Raw genomic sequence first — 20,487 nt, forward strand, 5'->3', positions numbered from 1 at the left:
TCGTGTCAGGTCAGAGATTTTACCTCTAAATCTCTTGTGTCAGGTCAGAGGTTTTACCTCTAAATCTCCCGTGTCAGGTCAGAGGTTTTACCTCTAAATATCCCGTGTCAGGTCAGAGGTTTTACCTTTCGATCTTTCGTGTCAGGTCAGAGGTTTTACCTCTAAATCTCTTGTGTCAGGTCAGAGGTTTTACCTCTAAATCTCCCGTGTCAGGTCAGAGGTTTTACCTCTAAATCTCCCATGTCAGGTCAGAGGTTTTACCTCTAAATCTCTCGTGTCAGGTCAGAGGTTGTATCTCCAAATCTCTCGTGTCAGGTCAGAGATTTTACCTCTAAATCTCTTGTGTCAGGTCAGAGGTTTTACCTCTAAATCTCCCGTGTCAGGTCAGAGGTTTTACCTCTAAATATCCCGTGTCAGGTCAGAGGTTTTACCTTTCGATCTTTCGTGTCAGGTCAGAGGTTTTACCTCTAAATCTCTTGTGTCAGGTCAGAGGTTTTACCTCTAAATCTCCCGTGTCAGGTCAGAGGTTTTACCTCTAAATCTCCCATGTCAGGTCAGAGGTTTTACCTCTAAATCTCTCGTGTCAGGTCAGAGGTTGTATCTCCAAATCTCTCGTGTCAGGTCAGAGTTTTACCTCTAAATCTCTCATGTCAGGTCAAAGGTTTTACCTCTCAATCTCTCGTGTCAGGTCAGGGGTTTTACCTCTAGATTTCTCATGTCAGCTCAGAGGTTTTACCTTTAGATCTTTCGTGTTAATTCAGAGGTTTTACCTCTATATCTCTCGTGTCAGGTCAGAGGTTTTGCCTCTAGATCTCTCGTGTCAGGTCAGAGGTTTTACCTCTAGATCTCTCGTGTCAGGTCAGAGATTTTACCTCTCAATCTACCGTGTCAGGTCAGAGGTTTTACCTCTCGATCTCGCTTGTCAGATCAGAGGTTTTACCTCTAAATCTCTCGTGTCAGGTCAGAGGTTTTACCTCTAAATCTCTCGTGTCAGGTCAGAGGTTTTACCTCTAGATTTCTCATGTCAGGGCATAGGTTTTACCTTTAGATCTCTCGTGTCAGGTCAGAGGTTTTACCTCTCAATCTCCTGTGTCAGGTCAGAGGTTTTACCTCAAAATCTCTCGTGTCAGGTCAGAGGTTTTACCTCTAAATATCTCGTGTCAGGTCAGAGTTTTTACCTCTAAATCTCTCGTGTCAGGTCAAAGGTTTTACCTCTCAATCTCTCGTGTCAGGTCAGAGGTTTTACCTCTAGATTTCTCATGTCAGCTCAGAGGTTTTACCTTTAGATCTTTCGTGTTAATTCAGAGGTTTTACCTCTATATCTCTCGTGTCAGGTCAGAGGTTTTGCCTCTAGAACTGTCGTGTCAGGTCAGAGGTTTTACCTCTAGATCTCTCGTGTCAGGTCAGAGGTTTTACCTCTCAATCTACCGTGTCAGGTCAGAGGTTTTACCTCTCGATCTCACGTGTCAGATCAGAGGTTTTACCTCTAAATCTCTCGTGTCAGGTCAGAGGTTTTACTTCTAAATCTCTCGTGTCAGGTCAGAGGTTTTACCTCTAGATTTCTCATGTCAGGGCATAGGTTTTACCTTTAGATCTCTCGTGTCAGGTCAGAGGTTTTACCTCTCAATCTCCTGTGTCAGGTCAGAGGTTTTACCTCAAAATCTCTCATGGCCGGTCAGAGGTTTTACCTCTAAATCTCCCGTGTCAGGTCAGAGGTTTTACCTCTAAATCTCTCGTGTCAGGTCAGAGGTTGTATCTCTCAATCTCTCATGTCAGAGGTTTTACCTTTAGATCTCGCGTGTCAGGTCATTGGTTTTACCACTTAATCTCTCGTGTCAGGTCAGAGGTTTTACCTCTAAATCTCTCGTGTCAGGTCAGAGGTTTTACCTCTAAATCTCCCGTGTCAGGTCAGAGGTTTTACCTCTAAATATCCCGTGTCAGGTCAGAGGTTTTACCTCTAAATCTCCCGTGTCAGGTCAGAGGTTTTACCTCTAAATCTCCCATGTCAGGTCAGAGGTTTTACCTCTAGATTTCTCATGTCAGCTCAGAGGTTTTACCTTTAGATCTTTCGTGTTAATTCAGAGGTTTTACCTCTATATCTCTCGTGTCAGGTCAGAGGTTTTGCCTCTAGATCTCTCGTGTCAGGTCAGAGGTTTTACCTCTAGATCTCTCGTGTCAGGTCAGAGGTTTTACCTCTCAATCTACCGTGTCAGGTCAGAGGTTTTACCTCTCGATCTCACGTGTCAGATCAGAGGTTTTACCTCTAAATCTCTCGTGTCAGGTCAGAGGTTTTACCTCTAAATCTCTCGTGTCAGGTCAGAGGTTTTACCTCTAGATTTCTCATGTCAGGGCATAGGTTTTACCTTTAGATCTCTCGTGTCAGGTCAGAGGTTTTACCTCTCAATCTCCTGTGTCAGGTCAGAGGTTTTACCTCAAAATCTCTCATGGCCGGTCAGAGGTTTTACCTCTAAATCTCCCGTGTCAGGTCAGAGGTTTTACCTATAAATCTCTCGTGTCAGGTCAGAGGTTGTATCTCTCAATCTCTCATGTCAGAGGTTTTACCTTTAGATCTCGCGTGTCAGGTCATTGGTTTTACCACTTAATCTCTCGTGTCAGGTCAGAGGTTTTACCTCTAAATCTCTCGTGTCAGGTCAGAGATTTTACCTCTAAATCTCTTGTGTCAGGTCAGAGGTTTTACCTCTAAATCTCCCGTGTCAGGTCAGAGGTTTTACCTCTAAATATCCCGTGTCAGGTCAGAGGTTTTACCTTTCGATCTTTCGTGTCAGGTCAGAGGTTTTACCTCTAAATCTCTTGTGTCAGGTCAGAGGTTTAACCTCTAAATCTCCCGTGTCAGGTCAGAGGTTTTACCTCTAAATCTCCCATGTCAGGTCAGAGGTTTTACCTCTAAATCTCTCGTGTCAGGTCAGAGGTTGTATCTCCAAATCTCTCGTGTCAGGTCAGAGTTTTTACCTCTAAATCTCTCGTGTCAGGTCAGAGGTTTTACCTCTAGATTTCTCATGTCAGCTCAGAGGTTTTACCTTTAGATCTTTCGTGTTAATTCAGAGGTTTTACCTCTATATCTCTCGTGTCAGGTCAGAGGTTTTGCCTCTAGATCTCTCGTGTCAGGTCAGAGGTTTTACCTCTAACGAAATCTCTCGTGTCAGGTCAGAGGTTTTACCTCTAAATCTCTCGTGTCAGGTCAGAGGTTTTACCTCTAAGTCTCTCGTGTCAGGTCAGAGGTTTTACCTCTAAATCTCTCGTGTCAGGTCAGAGGTTTTACCTCTAGATTTCTCATGTCAGGGCATAGGTTTTACCTTTAGATCTCTCGTGTCAGGTCAGAGGTTTTACCTCTCAATCTCCTGTGTCAGGTCAGAGGTTTTACCTCAAAATCTCTCGTGTCAGGTCAGAGGTTTTACCTCTAAATCTCTCGTGTCAGGTCAGAGTTTTTACCTCTAAATCTCTCGTGTCAGGTCAAAGGTTTTACCTCTCAATCTCCCGTGTCAGGTCAGATGTTTTACCTCTAAATCTCTCGTGTCAGGTCAGAGGTTTTACCTCCATCTCCCGTGTCAGGTCAATGGTTTCACCTCTAAATCTCTCGTGTCAGGTCAGAGGTTTTACCTCTAAAACTCTCGTGTCAGGTCAGATGTTTTACCTCTAAATCTCTCGTGTCAGGTCAGAGGTTTATCCTCTCGATCTCGCGTGTCAGATCAGAGGTTTTACCTCTAAATCTCTCGTGTCAGGTCAGAGGTTTTACCTCTAAATCTCTCGTGTCAGGTCAGAGGTTTTACCTCTAAATCTATCGTGTCAGGTCAGAGGTTTTACCTCTCAATCTCTCGTGTCAGGTCAGAGGTTTTACCTCTAGATTTCTCATGTCAGCTCAGACGTTTTACCGTTAGATCTTATGTGTCAGGTCAGAGGTTTTACCTCTATCTCCCATGTCAGGTCAGAGGTTTTACCTCTAAATCTCCCATGTCAGGTCAGAGGTTTTACCTCTAAATCTCCCGTGTCAGGTCAGAGGTTTTACCTCTAAATCTCCCGTGTCAGGTCGGATGTTTTACCTCTATATCTCCCATGTCAGGTCAGATGTTTTATCTCTAAATCTCCCGTGTCAGGTCAGAGGTTTTACCTCTAAATCTCCCGTGTCAGGTCAGAGGTTTTGCCTCTAAATCTCCCATGTCAGGTCAGAGGTTTTACCTCTATATCTCCCATGTCAGGTCAGATGTTTTACCTCTATATCTCTTGTGTCAGGTCAGAGGTTTTACCTCTAAATCTCCCGTGTCAGGTCAGAGGTTTTACCTCTAAATCTCCCGTGTCAGGTCAGAGGTTTTACCTCTAAATATCCCGTGTCAGGTCAGAGGTTTTACCTTTTGATCTTTCGTGTCAGGTCAGAGGTTTTACCTCTAAATCTCTTGTGTCAGGTCAGAGGTTTTACCTCTAAATCTCCCGTGTCAGGTCAGAGGTTTTACCTCTAAATCTCCCATGTCAGGTCAGAGGTTTTACCTCTCAATCTCTCGTGTCAGGTCAGAGGTTTTACCTCTAGATTTCTCATGTCAGCTCAGAGGTTTTACCTTTAGATCTTTCGTGTTAATTCAGAGGTTTTACCTCTATATCTCTCGTGTCAGGTCAGAGGTTTTGCCTCTAGAACTCTCGTGTCAGGTCAGAGGTTTTACCTCTAGATCTCTCGTGTCAGGTCAGAGGTTTTACCTCTCAATCTACCGTGTCAGGTCAGAGGTTTTACCTCTCGATCTCACGTGTCAGATCAGAGGTTTTACCTCTAAATCTCTCGTGTCAGGTCAGAGGTTTTACCTCTAAATCTCTCGTGTCAGGTCAGAGGTTTTACCTCTAGATTTCTCATGTCAGGGCATAGGTTTTACCTTTAGATCTCTCGTGTCAGGTCAGAGGTTTTACCTCTCAATCTCCTGTGTCAGGTCAGAGGTTTTACCTCAAAATCTCTCATGGCCGGTCAGAGGTTTTACCTCTAAATCTCCCGTGTCAGGTCAGAGGTTTTACCTCTAAATCTCTCGTGTCAGGTCAGAGGTTGTATCTCTCAATCTCTCATGTCAGAGGTTTTACCTTTAGATCTCTCGTGTCAGGTCAGAGGTTTTACCTCTAAATCTCTCGTGTCAGGTCAGAGGTTTTACCTCTAAATCTCTTGTGTCAGGTCAGAGGTTTTACCTCTAAATCTCCCGTGTCAGGTCAGAGGTTTTACCTCTAAATATCCCGTGTCAGGTCAGAGGTTTTACCTTTCGATCTTTCGTGTCAGGTCAGAGGTTTTACCTCTAAATCTCTTGTGTCAGGTCAGAGGTTTTACCTCTAAATCTCCCGTGTCAGGTCAGAGGTTTTACCTCTAAATCTCCCATGTCAGGTCAGAGGTTTTACCTCTAAATCTCTCGTGTCAGGTCAGAGGTTGTATCTCCAAATCTCTCGTGTCAGGTCAGAGTTTTTACCTCTAAATCTCTCATGTCAGGTCAAAGGTTTTACCTCTCAATCTCTCGTGTCAGGTCAGGGGTTTTACCTCTAGATTTCTCATGTCAGCTCAGAGGTTTTACCTTTAGATCTTTCGTGTTAATTCAGAGGTTTTACCTCTATATCTCTCGTGTCAGGTCAGAGGTTTTGCCTCTAGATCTCTCGTGTCAGGTCAGAGGTTTTACCTCTAGATCTCTCGTGTCAGGTCAGAGATTTTACCTCTCAATCTACCGTGTCAGGTCAGAGGTTTTACCTCTCGATCTCGCTTGTCAGATCAGAGGTTTTACCTCTAAATCTCTCGTGTCAGGTCAGAGGTTTTACCTCTAAATCTCTCGTGTCAGGTCAGAGGTTTTACCTCTAGATTTCTCATGTCAGGGCATAGGTTTTACCTTTAGATCTCTCGTGTCAGGTCAGAGGTTTTACCTCTCAATCTCCTGTGTCAGGTCAGAGGTTTTACCTCAAAATCTCTCGTGTCAGGTCAGAGGTTTTACCTCTAAATATCTCGTGTCAGGTCAGAGTTTTTACCTCTAAATCTCTCGTGTCAGGTCAAAGGTTTTACCTCTCAATCTCTCGTGTCAGGTCAGAGGTTTTACCTCTAGATTTCTCATGTCAGCTCAGAGGTTTTACCTTTAGATCTTTCGTGTTAATTCAGAGGTTTTACCTCTATATCTCTCGTGTCAGGTCAGAGGTTTTGCCTCTAGAACTCTCGTGTCAGGTCAGAGGTTTTACCTCTAGATCTCTCGTGTCAGGTCAGAGGTTTTACCTCTCAATCTACCGTGTCAGGTCAGAGGTTTTACCTCTCGATCTCACGTGTCAGATCAGAGGTTTTACCTCTAAATCTCTCGTGTCAGGTCAGAGGTTTTACCTCTAAATCTCTCGTGTCAGGTCAGAGGTTTTACCTCTAGATTTCTCATGTCAGGGCATAGGTTTTACCTTTAGATCTCTCGTGTCAGGTCAGAGGTTTTACCTCTCAATCTCCTGTGTCAGGTCAGAGGTTTTACCTCAAAATCTCTCATGGCCGGTCAGAGGTTTTACCTCTAAATCTCCCGTGTCAGGTCAGAGGTTTTACCTCTAAATCTCTCGTGTCAGGTCAGAGGTTGTATCTCTCAATCTCTCATGTCAGAGGTTTTACCTTTAGATCTCGCGTGTCAGGTCATTGGTTTTACCACTTAATCTCTCGTGTCAGGTCAGAGGTTTTACCTCTAAATCTCTCGTGTCAGGTCAGAGGTTTTACCTCTAAATCTCCCGTGTCAGGTCAGAGGTTTTACCTCTAAATATCCCGTGTCAGGTCAGAGGTTTTACCTCTAAATCTCCCGTGTCAGGTCAGAGGTTTTACCTCTAAATCTCCCATGTCAGGTCAGAGGTTTTACCTCTAGATTTCTCATGTCAGCTCAGAGGTTTTACCTTTAGATCTTTCGTGTTAATTCAGAGGTTTTACCTCTATATCTCTCGTGTCAGGTCAGAGGTTTTGCCTCTAGATCTCTCGTGTCAGGTCAGAGGTTTTACCTCTAGATCTCTCGTGTCAGGTCAGAGGTTTTACCTCTCAATCTACCGTGTCAGGTCAGAGGTTTTACCTCTCGATCTCACGTGTCAGATCAGAGGTTTTACCTCTAAATCTCTCGTGTCAGGTCAGAGGTTTTACCTCTAAATCTCTCGTGTCAGGTCAGAGGTTTTACCTCTAGATTTCTCATGTCAGGGCATAGGTTTTACCTTTAGATCTCTCGTGTCAGGTCAGAGGTTTTACCTCTCAATCTCCTGTGTCAGGTCAGAGGTTTTACCTCAAAATCTCTCATGGCCGGTCAGAGGTTTTACCTCTAAATCTCCCGTGTCAGGTCAGAGGTTTTACCTATAAATCTCTCGTGTCAGGTCAGAGGTTGTATCTCTCAATCTCTCATGTCAGAGGTTTTACCTTTAGATATCGCGTGTCAGGTCATTGGTTTTACCACTTAATCTCTCGTGTCAGGTCAGAGGTTTTACCTCTAAATCTCTCGTGTCAGGTCAGAGATTTTACCTCTAAATCTCTTGTGTCAGGTCAGAGGTTTTACCTCTAAATCTCCCGTGTCAGGTCAGAGGTTTTACCTCTAAATATCCCGTGTCAGGTCAGAGGTTTTACCTTTCGATCTTTCGTGTCAGGTCAGAGGTTTTACCTCTAAATCTCTTGTGTCAGGTCAGAGGTTTTACCTCTAAATCTCCCGTGTCAGGTCAGAGGTTTTACCTCTCAATCTCTCGTGTCAGGTCAGAGGTTTTACCTCTAGATTTCTCATGTCAGGGCATAGGTTTTACCTTTAGATCTCTCGTGTCAGGTCAGAGGTTTTACCTCTCAATCTCCTGTGTCAGGTCAGAGGTTTTACCTCAAAATCTCTCGTGTCAGGTCAGAGGTTTTACCTCTAAATATCTCGTGTCAGGTCAGAGTTTTTACCTCTAAATCTCTCGTGTCAGGTCAAAGGTTTTACCTCTCAATCTCTCGTGTCAGGTCAGAGGTTTTACCTCTAGATTTCTCATGTCAGCTCAGAGGTTTTACCTTTAGATCTTTCGTGTTAATTCAGAGGTTTTACCTCTAAATCTCTCGTGTCAGGTCAGAGGTTTTGCCTCTAGAACTCTCGTGTCAGGTCAGAGGTTTTACCTCAATCTACCGTGTCAGGTCAGAGGTTTTACCTCTCGATCTCACGTGTCAGATCAGAGGTTTTACCTCTAAATCTCTCGTGTCAGGTCAGAGGTTTTACCTCTAAATCTCTCGTGTCAGGTCAGAGGTTTTACCTCTAGATTTCTCATGTCAGGGCATAGGTTTTACCTTTAGATCTCTCGTGTCAGGTCAGAGGTTTTACCTCTCAATCTCCTGTGTCAGGTCAGAGGTTTTACCTCAAAATCTCTCATGGCCGGTCAGAGGTTTTACCTCTAAATCTCCCGTGTCAGGTCAGAGGTTTTACCTCTAAATCTCTCGTGTCAGGTCAGAGGTTGTATCTCTCAATCTCTCATGTCAGAGGTTTTACCTTTAGATCTCGCGTGTCAGGTCATTGGTTTTACCACTTAATCTCTCGTGTCAGGTCAGAGGTTTTACCTCTAAATCTCTCGTGTCAGGTCAGAGGTTTTACCTCTAAATCTCTTGTGTCAGGTCAGAGGTTTTACCTCTAAATCTCCCGTGTCAGGTCAGAGGTTTTACCTCTAAATATCCCGTGTCAGGTCAGAGGTTTTACCTTTCGATCTTTCGTGTCAGGTCAGAGGTTTTACCTCTAAATCTCTTGTGTCAGGTCAGAGGTTTTACCTCTAAATCTCCCGTGTCAGGTCAGAGGTTTTACATCTAAATCTCCCATGTCAGGTCAGAGGTTTTACCTCTAAATCTCTCGTGTCAGGTCAGAGGTTGTATCTCCAAATCTCTCGTGTCAGGTCAGAGTTTTACCTCTAAATCTCTCATGTCAGGTCAAAGGTTTTACCTCTCAATTTCTCGTGTCAGGTCAGGGGTTTTACCTCTAGATTTCTCATGTCAGCTCAGAGGTTTTACCTTTAGATCTTTCGTGTTAATTCAGAGGTTTTACCTCTATATCTCTCGTGTCAGGTCAGAGGTTTTGCCTCTAGATCTCTCGTGTCAGGTCAGAGGTTTTACCTCTAGATCTCTCGTGTCAGGTCAGAGATTTTACCTCTCAATCTACCGTGTCAGGTCAGACGTTTTACCTCTCGATCTCGCTTGTCAGATCAGAGGTTTTACCTCTAAATCTCTCGTGTCAGGTCAGAGGTTTTACCTCTAAATCTCTCGTGTCAGGTCAGAGGTTTTACCTCTAGATTTCTCATGTCAGGGCATAGGTTTTACCTTTAGATCTCTCGTGTCAGGTCAGAGGTTTTACCTCTCAATCTCCTGTGTCAGGTCAGAGGTTTTACCTCAAAATCTCTCGTGTCAGGTCAGAGGTTTTACCTCTAAATATCTCGTGTCAGGTCAGAGTTTTTACCTCTAAATCTCTCGTGTCAGGTCAAAGGTTTTACCTCTCAATCTCTCGTGTCAGGTCAGAGGTTTTACCTCTAGATTTCTCATGTCAGCTCAGAGGTTTTACCTTTAGATCTTTCGTGTTAATTCAGAGGTTTTACCTCTATATCTCTCGTGTCAGGTCAGAGGTTTTGCCTCTAGAACTCTCGTGTCAGGTCAGAGATTTTACCTCTAGATCTCTCGTGTCAGGTCAGAGGTTTTACCTCTCAATCTACCGTGTCAGGTCAGAGGTTTTACCTCTCGATCTCACGTGTCAGATCAGAGGTTTTACCTCTAAATCTCTCGTGTCAGGTCAGAGGTTTTACTTCTAAATCTCTCGTGTCAGGTCAGAGGTTTTACCTCTAGATTTCTCATGTCAGGGCATAGGTTTTACCTTTAGATCTCTCGTGTCAGGTCAGAGGTTTTACCTCTCAATCTCCTGTGTCAGGTCAGAGGTTTTACCTCAAAATCTCTCATGGCCGGTCAGAGGTTTTACCTCTAAATCTCCCGTGTCAGGTCAGAGGTTTTACCTCTAAATCTCTCGTGTCAGGTCAGAGGTTGTATCTCTCAATCTCTCATGTCAGAGGTTTTACCTTTAGATCTCGCGTGTCAGGTCATTGGTTTTACCACTTAATCTCTCGTGTCAGGTCAGAGGTTTTACCTCTAAATCTCTCGTGTCAGGTCAGAGGTTTTACCTCTAAATCTCCCGTGTCAGGTCAGAGGTTTTACCTCTAAATATCCCGTGTCAGGTCAGAGGTTTTACCTCTAAATCTCCCGTGTCAGGTCAGAGGTTTTACCTCTAAATCTCCCATGTCAGGTCAGAGGTTTTACCTCTAGATTTCTCATGTCAGCTCAGAGGTTTTACCTTTAGATCTTTCGTGTTAATTCAGAGGTTTTACCTCTATATCTCTCGTGTCAGGTCAGAGGTTTTGCCTCTAGATCTCTCGTGTCAGGTCAGAGGTTTTACCTCTAGATCTCTCGTGTCAGGTCAGAGGTTTTACCTCTCAATCTACCGTGTCAGGTCAGAGGTTTTACCTCTCGATCTCACGTGTCAGATCAGAGGTTTTACCTCTAAATCTCTCGTGTCAGGTCAGAGGTTTTACCTCTAAATCTCTCGTGTCAGGTCAGAGGTTTTACCTCTAGATTTCTCATGTCAGGGCATAGGTTTTACCTTTAGATCTCTCGTGTCAGGTCAGAGGTTTTACCTCTCAATCTCCTGTGTCAGGTCAGAGGTTTTACCTCAAAATCTCTCATGGCCGGTCAGAGGTTTTACCTCTAAATCTCCCGTGTCAGGTCAGAGGTTTTACCTATAAATCTCTCGTGTCAGGTCAGAGGTTGTATCTCTCAATCTCTCATGTCAGAGGTTTTACCTTTAGATCTCGCGTGTCAGGTCATTGGTTTTACCACTTAATCTCTCGTGTCAGGTCAGAGGTTTTACCTCTAAATCTCTCGTGTCAGGTCAGAGATTTTACCTCTAAATCTCTTGTGTCAGGTCAGAGGTTTTACCTCTAAATCTCCCGTGTCAGGTCAGAGGTTTTACCTCTAAATATCCCGTGTCAGGTCAGAGGTTTTACCTTTCGATCTTTCGTGTCAGGTCAGAGGTTTTACCTCTAAATCTCTTGTGTCAGGTCAGAGGTTTTACCTCTAAATCTCCCGTGTCAGGTCAGAGGTTTTACCTCTAAATCTCCCATGTCAGGTCAGAGGTTTTACCTCTAAATCTCTCGTGTCAGGTCAGAGGTTGTATCTCCAAATCTCTCGTGTCAGGTCAGAGTTTTTACCTCTAAATCTCTCGTGTCAGGTCAAAGGTTTTACCTCTCAATCTCTCGTGTCAGGTCAGAGGTTTTACCTCTAGATTTCTCATGTCAGCTCAGAGGTTTTACCTTTAGATCTTTCGTGTTAATTCAGAGGTTTTACCTCTATATCTCTCGTGTCAGGTCAGAGGTTTTGCCTCTAGATCTCTCGTGTCAGGTCAGAGGTTTTACCTCTAAATCTCTCGTGTCAGGTCAGAGGTTTTACCTCTAAATCTCTCGTGTCAGGTCAGAGGTTTTACCTCTAAATCTCTCGTGTCAGGTCAGAGGTTTTACCTCTAAATCTCTCGTGTCAGGTCAGAGGTTTTACCTCTAGATTTCTCATGTCAGGGCATAGGTTTTACCTTTAGATCTCTCGTGTCAGGTCAGAGGTTTTACCTCTCAATCTCCTGTGTCAGGTCAGAGGTTTTACCTCAAAATCTCTCGTGTCAGGTCAGAGGTTTTACCTCTAAATCTCTCGTGTCAGGTCAGAGTTTTTACCTCTAAATCTCTCGTGTCAGGTCAAAGGTTTTACCTCTCAATCTCCCGTGTCAGGTCAGATGTTTTACCTCTAAATCTCTCGTGTCAGGTCAGAGGTTTTACCTCCATCTCCCGTGTCAGGTCAATGGTTTCACCTCTAAATCTCTCGTGTCAGGTCAGAGGTTTTACCTCTAAAACTCTCGTGTCAGGTCAGATGTTTTACCTCTAAATCTCTCGTGTCAGGTCAGAGGTTTATCCTCTCGATCTCGCGTGTCAGATCAGAGGTTTTACCTCTAAATCTCTCGTGTCAGGTCAGAGGTTTTACCTCTAAATCTCTCGTGTCAGGTCAGAGGTTTTACCTCTAAATCTATCGTGTCAGGTCAGAGGTTTTACCTCTCAATCTCTCGTGTCAGGTCAGAGGTTTTACCTCTAGATTTCTCATGTCAGCTCAGACGTTTTACCGTTAGATCTTATGTGTCAGGTCAGAGGTTTTACCTCTATCTCCCATGTCAGGTCAGAGGTTTTACCTCTAAATCTCCCATGTCAGGTCAGAGGTTTTACCTCTAAATCTCCCGTGTCAGGTCAGAGGTTTTACCTCTAAATCTCCCGTGTCAGGTCGGATGTTTTACCTCTATATCTCCCATGTCAGGTCAGATGTTTTATCTCTAAATCTCCCGTGTCAGGTCAGAGGTTTTACCTCTAAATCTCCCGTGTCAGGTCAGAGGTTTTGCCTCTAAATCTCCCATGTCAGGTCAGAGGTTTTACCTCTATATCTCCCATGTCAGGTCAGATGTTTTACCTCTATATCTCTTGTGTCAGGTCAGAGGTTTTACCTCTAAATCTCCCGTGTCAGGTCAGAGGTTTTACCTCTAAATCTCCCGTGTCAGGTCAGAGGTTTTACCTCTAAATATCCCGTGTCAGGTCAGAGGTTTTACCTTTCGATCTTTCGTGTCAGGTCAGAGGTTTTACCTCTAAATCTCTTGTGTCAGGTCAGAGGTTTTACCTCTAAATCTCCCGTGTCAGGTCAGAGGTTTTACCTCTAAATCTCCCATGTCAGGTCAGAGGTTTTACCTCTAAATCTCTCGTGTCAGGTCAGAGGTTGTATCTCCAAATCTCTCGTGTCAGGTCAGAGTTTTACCTCTAAATCTCTCATGTCAGGTCAAAGGTTTTACCTCTCAATCTCTCGTGTCAGGTCAGGGGTTTTACCTCTAGATTTCTCATGTCAGCTCAGAGGTTTTACCTTTAGATCTTTCGTGTTAATTCAGAGGTTTTACCTCTATATCTCTCGTGTCAGGTCAGAGGTTTTGCCTCTAGATCTCTCGTGTCAGGTCAGAGGTTTTACCTCTAGATCTCTCGTGTCAGGTCAGAGGTTTTACCTCTAGATCTCTCGTGTCAGGTCAGAGATTTTACCTCTCAATCTACCGTGTCAGGTCAGAGGTTTTACCTCTCGATCTCGCTTGTCAGATCAGAGGTTTTACCTCTAAATCTCTCGTGTCAGGTCAGAGGTTTTACCTCTAAATCTCTCGTGTCAGGTCAGAGGTTTTACCTCTAGATTTCTCATGTCAGGGCATAGGTTTTACCTTTAGATCTCTCGTGTCAGGTCAGAGGTTTTACCTCTCAATCTCCTGTGTCAGGTCAGAGGTTTTACCTCAAAATCTCTCGTGTCAGGTCAGAGGTTTTACCTCTAAATATCTCGTGTCAGGTCAGAGTTTTTACCTCTAAATCTCTCGTGTCAGGTCAAAGGTTTTACCTCTCAATCTCTCGTGTCAGGTCAGAGGTTTTACCTCTAGATTTCTCATGTCAGCTCAGAGGTTTTACCTTTAGATCTTTCGTGTTAATTCAGAGGTTTTACCTCTATATCTCTCGTGTCAGGTCAGAGGTTTTGCCTCTAGAACTCTCGTGTCAGGTCAGAGGTTTTACCTCTAGATCTCTCGTGTCAGGTCAGAGGTTTTACCTCTCAATCTACCGTGTCAGGTCAGAGGTTTTACCTCTCGATCTCACGTGTCAGATCAGAGGTTTTACCTCTAAATCTCTCGTGTCAGGTCAGAGGTTTTACCTCTAAATCTCTCGTGTCAGGTCAGAGGTTTTACCTCTAGATTTCTCATGTCAGGGCATAGGTTTTACCTTTAGATCTCTCGTGTCAGGTCAGAGGTTTTACCTCTCAATCTCCTGTGTCAGGTCAGAGGTTTTACCTCAAAATCTCTCATGGCCGGTCAGAGGTTTTACCTCTAAATCTCCCGTGTCAGGTCAGAGGTTTTACCTCTAAATCTCTCGTGTCAGGTCAGAGGTTGTATCTCTCAATCTCTCATGTCAGAGGTTTTACCTTTAGATCTCGCGTGTCAGGTCATTGGTTTTACCACTTAATCTCTCGTGTCAGGTCAGAGGTTTTACCTCTAAATCTCTCGTGTCAGGTCAGAGGTTTTACCTCTAAATCTCCCGTGTCAGGTCAGAGGTTTTACCTCTAAATATCCCGTGTCAGGTCAGAGGTTTTACCTCTAAATCTCCCGTGTCAGGTCAGAGGTTTTACCTCTAAATCTCCCATGTCAGGTCAGAGGTTTTACCTTTAGATCTTTCGTGTTAATTCAGAGGTTTTACCTCTATATCTCTCGTGTCAGGTCAGAGGTTTTGCCTCTAGATCTCTCGTGTCAGGTCAGAGGTTTTACCTCTAGATCTCTCGTGTCAGGTCAGAGGTTTTACCTCTCAATCTACCGTGTCAGGTCAGAGGTTTTACCTCTCGATCTCACGTGTCAGATCAGAGGTTTTACCTCTAAATCTCTCGTGTCAGGTCAGAGGTTTTACCTCTAAATCTCTCGTGTCAGGTCAGAGGTTTTACCTCTAGATTTCTCATGTCAGGGCATAGGTTTTACCTTTAGATCTCTCGTGTCAGGTCAGAGGTTTTACCTCTCAATCTCCTGTGTCAGGTCAGAGGTTTTACCTCAAAATCTCTCATGGCCGGTCAGAGGTTTTACCTCTAAATCTCCCGTGTCAGGTCAGAGGTTTTACCTATAAATCTCTCGTGTCAGGTCAGAGGTTGTATCTCTCAATCTCTCATGTCAGAGGTTTTACCTTTAGATCTCGCGTGTCAGGTCATTGGTTTTACCACTTAATCTCTCGTGTCAGGTCAGAGGTTTTACCTCTAAATCTCTCGTGTCAGGTCAGAGATTTTACCTCTAAATCTCTTGTGTCAGGTCAGAGGTTTTACCTCTAAATCTCCCGTGTCAGGTCAGAGGTTTTACCTCTAAATATCCCGTGTCAGGTCAGAGGTTTTACCTTTCGATCTTTCGTGTCAGGTCAGAGGTTTTACCTCTAAATCTCTTGTGTCAGGTCAGAGGTTTTACCTCTAAATCTCCCGTGTCAGGTCAGAGGTTTTACCTCTAAATCTCCCATGTCAGGTCAGAGGTTTTACCTCTAAATCTCTCGTGTCAGGTCAGAGGTTGTATCTCCAAATCTCTCGTGTCAGGTCAGAGTTTTTAACTCTAAATCTCTCGTGTCAGGTCAAAGGTTTTACCTCTCAATCTCTCGTGTCAGGTCAGAGGTTTTACCTCTAGATTTCTCATGTCAGCTCAGAGGTTTTACCTTTAGATCTTTCGTGTTAATTCAGAGGTTTTACCTCTATATCTCTCGTGTCAGGTCAGAGGTTTTGCCTCTAGATCTCTCGTGTCAGGTCAGAGGTTTTACCTCTAAATCTCTCGTGTCAGGTCAGAGGTTTTACCTCTAAATCTCTCGTGTCAGGTCAGAGGTTTTACCTCTAAATCTCTCGTGTCAGGTCAGAGGTTTTACCTCTAAATCTCTCGTGTCAGGTCAGAGGTTTTACCTCTAGATTTCTCATGTCAGGGCATAGGTTTTACCTTTAGATCTCTCGTGTCAGGTCAGAGGTTTTACCTCTCAATCTCCTGTGTCAGGTCAGAGGTTTTACCTCAAAATCTCTCGTGTCAGGTCAGAGGTTTTACCTCTAAATCTCTCGTGTCAGGTCAGAGTTTTTACCTCTAAATCTCTCGTGTCAGGTCAAAGGTTTTACCTCTCAATCTCCCGTGTCAGGTCAGATGTTTTACCTCTAAATCTCTCGTGTCAGGTCAGAGGTTTTACCTCCATCTCCCGTGTCAGGTCAATGGTTTCACCTCTAAATCTCTCGTGTCAGGTCAGAGGTTTTACCTCTAAAACTCTCGTGTCAGGTCAGATGTTTTACCTCTAAATCTCTCGTGTCAGGTCAGAGGTTTATCCTCTCGATCTCGCGTGTCAGATCAGAGGTTTTACCTCTAAATCTCTCGTGTCAGGTCAGAGGTTTTACCTCTAAATCTCTCGTGTCAGGTCAGAGGTTTTACCTCTAAATCTATCGTGTCAGGTCAGAGGTTTTACCTCTCAATCTCTCGTGTCAGGTCAGAGGTTTTACCTCTAGATTTCTCATGTCAGCTCAGACGTTTTACCGTTAGATCTTATGTGTCAGGTCAGAGGTTTTACCTCTATCTCCCATGTCAGGTCAGAGGTTTTACCTCTAAATCTCCCATGTCAGGTCAGAGGTTTTACCTCTAAATCTCCCGTGTCAGGTCAGAGGTTTTACCTCTATATCTCCCATGTCAGGTCAGATGTTTTACCTCTATATCTCCCATGTCAAGTCAGAGGTTTTACCTCTATATCTCCCATGTCAGGTCAGAGGTTTTGCCTATAAATCTCCCGTGTCAGGTCAGATGTTTTACCTCTATATCTCCCATGTCAGGTCAGATGTTTTACCTCTAAATCTCCCGTGTCAGGTCAGATGTTTTACCTCTAAATCTCCCATGTCAAGTCAGATGTTTTACCTCTATATCTCCCGTGTCAAGTCAGATGTTTTACCTCTATATCTCCCATGTCAGGTCAGAGGTTTTACCTCTAAATCTCCCGTGTCAAGTCAGATGTTTTACCTCTATATCTCCCATGTCAGGTCAGAGGTTTTGCCTCTAAATCTCCCGTGTCAGGTCAGAGGTTTTACCTCTATATCTCCCATGTCAGGTCAGATGTTTTACCTCTATATCTCCCATGTCAAGTCAGAGGTTTTACCTCTATCTCCCATGTCAGGTCAGATGTTTTACCTCTAAATCTCCCATGTCAGGTCAGAGGTTTTACCTCTAAATCTCCCATGTCAGGTCAGAGGTTTTACCTCTAAATCTCCCGTGTCAGGTCAGAGGTTTTACCTCTAAATCTCCCATGTCAGGTCAGAGGTTTTACCTCTAAATCTCTCGTGTCAGGTCAGAGGTTGTATCTCCAAATCTCTCGTGTCAGGTCAGAGTTTTTACCTCTAAATCTCTCGTGTCAGGTCAAAGGTTTTACCTCTCAATCTCTCGTGTCAGGTCAGAGGTTTTACCTCTAGATTTCTCATGTCAGCTCAGAGGTTTTACCTTTAGATCTTTCGTGTCAATTCAGAGGTTTTACCTCTATCTCTCGTGTCAGGTCAGAGGTTTTGCCTCTAGATCTCTCGTGTCAGGTCAGAGGTTTTACCTCTAGATCTCTCGTGTCAGGTCAGAGGTTTTACCTCAATCTACCGTGTCAGGTCAGAGGTTTTACCTCTCGATCTCGCGTGTCAGATCAGAGGTTTTACCTCTAAATCTCTCGTGTCAGGTCAGAGGTTTTACCTCTAAATCTCTCGTGTCAGGTCAGAGGTTTTACCTCTAGATTTCTCATGTCAGGGCATAGGTTTTACCTTTAGATCTCTCGTGTCAGGTCAGAGGTTTTACCTCTCAATCTCTCGTGTCAGGTCAGAGGTTTTACCTCTAGATTTCTCATGTCAGGGCATAGGTTTTACCTTTAGATCTCTCGTGTCAGGTCAGAGGTTTTACCTCTCAATCTCCTGTGTCAGGTCAGAGGTTTTACCTCTATATCTCCCATGTCAGGTCAGATGTTTTACCTCTATCTCCCATGTCAAGTCAGATGTTTTTCCTCTATATCTCCCATGTCAGGTCAGATGTTTTACCTCTAAATCTCCCATGTCAGGTCAGAGGTTTTACCTCTAAATCTCCCATGTCAGGTCAGAGGTTTTATCTCTAAATCTCCCATGTCAGGTCAGAGGTTTTACCTCTAAATCTCCCATGTCAGGTCAGAGGTTTTACCTCTCAATCTCCTGTGTCAGGTCAGAGGTTTTACCTCTATATCTCCCATGTCAGGTCAGATGTTTTACCTCTATCTCCCATGTCAAGTCAGATGTTTTTCCTCTATATCTCCCATGTCAGGTCAGATGTTTTACCTCTAAATCTCCCATGTCAGGTCAGAGGTTTTACCTCTAAATCTCCCATGTCAGGTCAGAGGTTTTACCTCTAAATCTCCCATGTCAGGTCAGAGGTTTTACCTCTAAATCTCCCATGTCAGGTCAGAGGTTTTACCTCTAAATCTCTCGTGTCAGGTCAGAGATTGTATCTCCAAATCTCTCGTGTCAGGTCAGAGTTTTTACCTCTAAATCTCTCGTGTCAGGTCAGAGGTTTTACCTCTAAATCTCCCGTGTCAGGTCAGAGGTTTTACCTCTAAATCTCTCGTGTCAGGTCAGAGGTTGTACCTCTAAATCTCCCGTGTCAGGTCAGAGGTTTTACCTCTAAATCTCTCGTGTCAGGTCAGAGGTTGTATCTCTTAATCTCTCATGTCAGGTCAGAGGTTTTACCTTTAGATCTCGCGTGTCAGGTCATTGGTTTTACCACTTAATCTCTCGTGTCAGGTCAGAGGTTTTACCTCTAAATCTCTCGTGTCAGGTCAGAGGTTTTATCTCTAAATCTCTTGTGTCAGGTCAGAGGTTTTACCTCTAAATCTCCCGTGTCAGGTCAGAGGTTTTACCTCTAAATATCCCGTGTCAGGTCAGAGGTTTTACCTTTCGATCTTTCGTGTCAGGTCAAATGTTTTACCTCTAAATCTCTTGTGTCAGGTCAGAGGTTTTACCTCAATCTCCCGTGTCAGGTCAGAGGTTTTACCTCTAAATCTCTCGTGTCAGGTCAGAGGTTGTATCTCCAAATCTCTCGTGTCAGGTCAGAGTTTTTACCTCTAAATCTCTCGTGTCAGGTCAAAGGTTTTACCTCTCAATCTCTCGTGTCAGGTCAGAGGTTTTACCTCTAGATTTCTCATGTCAGCTCAGAGGTTTTACCTTTAGATCTTTCGTGTTAATTCAGAGGTTTTACCTCTATATCTCTCGTGTCAGGTCAGAGGTTTTGCCTCTAGATCTCTCGTGTCAGGTCTGAGGTTTTACCTCTAAATCTCTCGTGTCAGGTCAGAGGTTTTGCCTCTAGATTTCTCATGTCAGGGCATAGGTTTTACCTTTAGATCTCTCGTGTCAGGTCAGAGGTTTTACCTCGCAATCTCCTGTGTCAGGTCAGAGGTTTTACCTCAAAATCTCTCGTGTCAGGTCAGAGGTTTTACCTCTAAATCTCTCGTGTCAGGTCAGAGTTTTTACCTCTAAATCTCTCGTGTCAGGTCAAAGGTTTTACCTCTCAATCTCTCGTGTCAGGTCAGAGTTTTTACCTCTAAATCTCTCGTGTCAGGTCAAAGGTTTTACCTCTCAATCTCTCGTGTCAGGTAAGAGGTTTTACTTCTAGATTTCTCATGTCAGCTCAGAGGTTTTACCTTTAGATCTTTCGTGTTCATTCAGAGGTTTTACCTCTATATCTCTCGTGTCAGGTCAGAGGTTTTGCCTCTAGATCTCTCGTGTCAGGTCAGAGGTTTTACCTCTAGATCTCTCGTGTCAGGTCAGAGGTTTTACCTCTCAATCTACCGTGTCAGGTCAGAGGTTTTACCTCTCGATCTCGCGTGTCAGATCAGAGCTTTTACCTCTAAATCTCTCGTGTCAGGTCAGAGGTTTTACCTCTAAATCTCCCGTGTCAAGTCAGATGTTTTACCTCTATATCTCCCATGTCAGGTCAGAGGTTTTGCCTCTAAATCTCCCGTGTCAGGTCAGAGGTTTTACCTCTATATCTCCCACGTCAGGTCAGATGTTTTACCTCTATATCTCCCATGTCAAGTCAGATGTTTTACCTCTATATCTCCCATGTCAGGTCAGATGTTTTACCTCTATATCTCCCATGTCAGGTCAGATGTTTTACCTCTAAATCTCCCATGTCAGGTCAGAGGTTTTACCTCTAAATCTCCCATGTCAGGTCAGAGGTTTTACCTCTAAATCTCCCGTGTCAGGTCAGAGGTTTTACCTCTAAATCTCCCATGTCAGGGCATAGGTTTTACCTCTAGATCTCTCGTGTCAGGTCAGAGGTTTTACCTCTAAATCTCTCGTGTCAGGTCAGAGTTTTTACCTCTAAATCTCTCGTGTCAGGTCAAAGGTTTTACCTCTCAATCTCTCGTGTCAGGTCAGAGGTTTTACCTCTAGATTTCTCATGTCAGGGCATAGGTTTTACCTTTAGATCTCTCGTGTCAGGTCAGAGGTTTTACCTCGCAATCTCCTGTGTCAGGTCAGAGGTTTTACCTCAAAATCTCTCGTGTCAGGTCAGAGGTTTTACCTCTAAATCTCTCGTGTCAGGTCAGAGTTTTTACCTCTAAATCTCTCGTGTCAGGTCAAAGGTTTTACCTCTCAATCTCTCGTGTCAGGTCAGAGTTTTTACCTCTAAATCTCTCGTGTCAGGTCAAAGGTTTTACCTCTCAATCTCTCGTGTCAGGTAAGAGGTTTTACTTCTAGATTTCTCATGTCAGCTCAGAGGTTTTACCTTTAGATCTTTCGTGTTCATTCAGAGGTTTTACCTCTATATCTCTCGTGTCAGGTCAGAGGTTTTGCCTCTAGATCTCTCGTGTCAGGTCAGAGGTTTTACCTCTAGATCTCTCGTGTCAGGTCAGAGGTTTTACCTC

The sequence above is a fragment of the Lampetra planeri genome, chromosome 17 (assembly GCF_965212315.1).
Source record: "Lampetra planeri chromosome 17, kcLamPlan1.2.h2, whole genome shotgun sequence".
Lineage (NCBI taxonomy): Eukaryota > Metazoa > Chordata > Hyperoartia > Petromyzontiformes > Petromyzontidae > Lampetra > Lampetra planeri.